This window comes from Anolis carolinensis, chromosome 1 (genome assembly GCF_035594765.1).
Source record: "Anolis carolinensis isolate JA03-04 chromosome 1, rAnoCar3.1.pri, whole genome shotgun sequence".
Lineage (NCBI taxonomy): Eukaryota > Metazoa > Chordata > Lepidosauria > Squamata > Dactyloidae > Anolis > Anolis carolinensis.
This window is the reverse complement of record NC_085841.1, coordinates 140,250,782-140,256,025: the sequence shown is the minus strand read 5'-3', so window position 1 is coordinate 140,256,025 and position 5,244 is coordinate 140,250,782. Positions and strand designations below refer to the sequence as shown.

General features: G+C 41.1%; 1 long non-coding RNA gene across 1 annotated transcript; it reads right to left on the bottom strand.

Moving 5' to 3' along the window:
- Positions 1 to 385: 385 nt before the first annotated feature.
- LOC134299664 (uncharacterized) lies at positions 386 to 1,427 on the bottom strand. The gene is made up of 2 exons (XR_010006924.1): positions 971 to 1,427; positions 386 to 887 (listed from the first exon to the last, which is right to left on the bottom strand). It is a non-coding gene; the product is annotated as an uncharacterized LOC134299664 (long non-coding RNA).
- Between the last annotated feature and the right edge of the window lie 3,817 nt (positions 1,428 to 5,244).

The following is a 5,244-nucleotide window of genomic DNA, read 5'->3' as shown; positions in this document are numbered from 1 at the left end:
TTTTTTGAAATCACTTAAATTGTCCTTGACTGGGTCATTTCCCAAAATCAAATTAGTGGCCCATTGTCCTGCGGGACCAGTCAATAAACTCAAAATAAATGCCACCTTGCTAGTGTCCGTAGGAAAAGCTTGTACACTAATCTGGGAAAAATAGAGTTCAATTTGTGCCAAAAAGGTAGGCAGTTTGTTCCGAGACCCGTCAAAACGTTCGGGAGTCATAACATGTCCTTTGGCTGGCTGTGCTGCTTGTGCAGCGTAAAAAGCAGCCTGCAACTGATCAAAGCGAGCTTTGAGCTCTTCCATCGTCTTCTTGACGCAATTAACTACTAAGAAAAAACTTTTTTATGGGCGTTGGGCAATCTGTCAAGGACAGAACGCCACAAGATAAGATATAACAAAGTTTATTGGAGTTACAGAACCAAAAATGCCCGTAAAAGACAAGGGCTAGGCAAACATTGGCCTTAAAAGTAAAAAGACACAAGGAAAACGTTCAAAAGATAAACCGGATTAAACCGGAGTTTAATCCGGGTTAAACCAAAAAAGCTTACTTCAGCCCGGAACTAAAACAAACAAAAGCTGGTGAACAAAAGGTTCAAAAGAATACAAAAAACTGGCAGCAGATGCTTCTCTGCTGCCAAAAGCTATGTTTGAGTAACTAAGAGGTTACTCCTCCACACAGCAAACAATTTCCAGATACAAACGCAGCATTCAAGGGCAGAAGCAGTCAGCGAAGTTCCAATCCGGTCCGAAGGTCGTAAGGCAGGTACAGACGTTTGTAGTTCACCAGGTCCAACGATAATCACAAGAAGGAGAGTCCGAGGCCGTAGTCAGTCAGTCAGTCCAGAGTAAACAGATGGCATTCGTCAAGAAGACGACGGAGGTCCAAGCTATTAAGATTAAGCACAGGTTGCACAACAAAAGCCCACACAGTTCCTCCCGCCGTCTATGCCCAGTGTCCTTGGTAACTTACGTAGTCAGCAAACGAATCACACCCGTCTTCAGGAATTTCCCACACAGAGCCCAAACGTTCGTCCAGATTACCTTGCCCAACGCAATTAGCCGTTGCTTCCAAACCCCATTTTATGCCAGTTTACAGCTCCTCATCACTATCAGCTGTTACCCTAATTCCAGGCGTTTCCTCATCACTTTCCTCATCAGAACTGAAACACCTTTGACTACGCCCCACAGCATCCCCAGCTGTGGATCCCGTCCCATCCCTCCAGCTTGTCCATGGGTCTAATCCTGAAGGTCCCCAATCGCCTTCCATACTATCATTGCCAGTGGCACCCAAATCCTCCCTCACACGAGTCCATTCCATGTCATCCTCCTCTGAGCCAACCATCTCTTCCTCCATTCTCTCAGTAAAACCCTCAAAGGAATCCTCGTCAGATGGTTCTGCAAAGATATCCCGCAGCCGCTTCCTTTCTCGCTCCTTGAGAGTATCTGACTCCCGAGGAGTCTTACGACCACGTCTCCCAGTATCGGAGCCATAAGGCTCAACCATAACATACATTATTATGGATACATATTTCTGAAAGCTTCATCAGATATTACGGTTGCCATTTGTTCATGTAATAATTTATGTGAGTAGTTCTTTGAGGTAGAAAAGACTGTCAAGGGGAGGAAGGGACAGCCCTTCTCAATGAGCTTGAATTCTGTTCCATCTGTAATATGAAAATTATGAATTGTATTGATGAATTAGCCTGGATTTTTAATGATGGCAATGAATTGTAATAATGAATTGTTTTCAGTTTTTCTGTGTGTGTGTGTGTGTGTGTGTGTGTGTGTGTGTGTGTGTATGAAACAAATAGTAATATATCCTTCGCATTTGATTTTTGCCAGCATGGTGGGAAAAACAAGTGTATCATGGAAAGGTCCTAAAAGTATGGTGCTGTTTAGTTATATTTCTGTGTCTGATTAATACAAACATTAGTTTCTTCCATTTGAGAATGAAGTCAGTCACTGTCTTTCTATTACTCATAATGTTTCTTTTTCTTGTTGAGTACAAGGTATTATTCTCAATACATCATACAAGCCCAAACACCCACCTTTGCATTCTTTTGTTCCATGTTTCTTTTTCTTTCATCTACACCACATTTGGAAACCCATGTGATTCATTTTCCAGAGAGGGATAGAAGGGATTGCTGAGTGAGGCATAGCAAATGTTTGCATGGGAATTGTCACATAACACATTGTAAACTTTTGTAGCTAACCTTTGGGATGTTTGGAGAGGATGGAAAGATAGAACGTTGAAGATGAGTGTTTTGCAAGGAGAATCGGGAGGAGAAATAAAGAAGCATCCATTTGCCGTCTCCCAAAACAGAGCAATTAAAAGAGGATGCAAGTCTAAACACACTTGAGTTGATCCTACTAAAAGCAAAAGATATTGCTTCCCATTGAAGCTTGAGAAATATTGCTGCAGATTACATGGAAAATAAATGTTTAGATGGGGATGACTTTTAAAAGTCATAATGTTTTCATATGAGGTCATAGTGTACTTTTATTGGGAATTGGAGTAGTTATAAGTATCACTGAGTAAAGGTTTCTATACTGGCTCTCTCTTTCCTTTTCAAAGATACTTTCTCAGAATGCTTTTTAGTCATTATATTGATGATTATTTGAGAAGAGGTAGCTCCCATTAAGGGTCATGTCACAGGACCGCTTGTAGCCCAATCCCATCCATGTAAGCGATCTCCACCTTGTCCCTGCACAGATTACCTGCCTTTGACATTTATGCACTGATTATGCATGTCTGTGAGAGGAACTTGAGTCATGTAGGGTTCTACCTCTCAGGTGTGAATGGGGATGGCAATATGGTACTGTCTATGGTACGTCTAGATACAGCTCTGCTACTTCTGCAATCACCTGGAGCCCAAATAATGTTATGAGCGTTTGAAACAAGAAAGGAGGAACTAAATATAGCTGGTAACAAGAGGTACATTCTGAATTAGAAACAATTTGGGACTCGGTTGCTGTGAGTTTTTCAGGCTGTATGGTCATGTTCCAGAAGCATTCTCTCCTGACATTTCACCCACCTCTATGGCAGGCATCCTCAGAGGTTGAGAGGTCTGTTGGAAACAGGACAAATGGGGTTTATATAACTGTGGAATGTCCAGGGTGGGAGAAAGAATTTCTTGTCTGTTTGAGGCAAGTGTGAAAGTTGCAATTGGCCAGCTTGATTAGCCTTGTAGCTTCCTGTCTGGGGGAATCCTTTGTTGGGAGGTGTTAGTTAACCTTGATTGTTTCCTGTCTGGAATTCCCAGTTTTTAGAGTGTTGTTCTTTATTTACTGTTCTGATTTTAGAGTTTTTTTTAAATACTGGTAGCCAGATTTTTTTATTTTCATTGTTTCCTCCTTTCTGTTGAAACTGTCCACATATTTGTGGATTTCAATTGCTTCTCTGTGTAGTCTGACATGGTGGTTGTTAGAGTGGTCCAGCATTTCTGTGTTCTCAGACTATATGCTGTGTCCAGGCTGGTTCATCAGGTACTCTGCTACGACTGACTTCTCTGGTTGAGTGAGTCTGCAGTGCCTTTCATGTTTCTTGATTCATGTTTGGGAAATGCTGCATTTGGTGGTCCCTATGTAGACTTGCCCACAGCTGCGTGGTATACAGTAGACTCCTCCAGAGGTGAGAGGATCCCTCTTGTCTTTTGCTAAATGTAGCATTTTTTGGATTTTCTTAGTGGGTCTGTAGATAGTTTGTAGGTTGTATTTCTTCATCAGCTTCCCTATGCAGTCAGTGGTTCCCTTGATGTATGGTAAGAACACTTTTCCTCTGGGTGGATCTTTGTCTTTACTCTTGTAGTTTGTTCTTGGTCTTGCAGCTTTTCTCATGTCTGTGGTGGCATATTCATTGGCCCAGTTTAGGTGGTTCAGTTTACCTTGGAGGAGGTGTGGTTCACAGATTCTTTTTGCATGGTCTGCCAGGGCTTTGATTGTGCTTCTTTTTTGACTTGGGTGATGGGTGGAGGTTTTATGTAGGTACCTATCCGTGTGTGTAGGTTTTCTGTAAACCGTGTGGCCCAATTTTTGATCAGGTTTGTGGATGACTAGGACATCTAGAAATGGCAGTTTTCCTTCATTTTCTTTTTCCATGGTGAATTGGATTTTTGCGAGGATGCTGTTGAGGTGGTCCAGGAACTTGTTTAGTTCTTCTTCTCCATATCTCCCAATGGTGAAGGCGTCTGATATCAATCAACTGCTGCAGCTTCCTTGATTGAATCTATCCAAATGGAATGTGGTCTTTCTCTTTTCCTGCTGCTTTCTACCTTGCCAAGCATTATTGTATTTCTTCAATTCTAAGACACATTCCACCCCATACAATAACATCTCTAAAATGGCATACATCTGAGTTTTGCCTTTTCCTGTTGGTGGTATTGAAATTAATGTGCATCTTACAATGAATGTTGTAATGGAATGTCCTACCTTGCAGGGTTGGTGTGTAAAATCAGTTCTGGCCTAACAACAGGAGGTAGGCGGGTCAGAGAGGCAGAAAATATAGTCAGTCCCTCTTTGAGGGAAAATGTTAAGTTAGCCTTTGGAGAGAAATGCTAGATATTGTAGTAAGCCTCTAAGGGTTAGAGTGCTTATTATAAGAACCTCTGGAAGGGAGGTCTGAGAGGATTTAAAAGCCTGTTTTGTTCTCTTGTGAGGGAACATAGTTCTGAGGAATATAAGTACCTTCCTCTGTTTAAGAAAAAGTCTGAAACCAATACACAAACTTTATGTTTTGGTTCTAAATAAATTACACAATTTTGTTTTTACTTCACTTCAAGTCTTCAGTGTGTCTTTCTGTTTATTAATATAAGGAGGTGGCCTGTCTGCTTATTAACCATCACTCTAAAATACAGAGTTTCCCGCCATTTTTGGGTGGCTCTGTGCTGGCTCTGGTGAACGGTGGGACATATGTTAAAATTGGCAGCAGCAATGGTACATTTAATATAATTGGTGGTAGCAAATGGCCTCATAGAGATGTCATCTTAGAATAACAGAAATATGATATTGTGCTTTATAGTGAGTCTTTTAAAAATTCTCTTAAAGTGTCCTAAGACCAGCAGTCTCAGTTTAGTCACTTTGGCTTCTAGGGAGAATTCAGGCTTGATTTGCTCTTATTTTAATCTCTTTGTATTTTTGGCAGCCCATGGTATTTGCAGAATTTTTCACTAACACACATTTCAACTGCATTCTTTTCCTAATTGTTTTTTTTTTGCCACACAAAATCTTTCCAAATAACAATTGAAA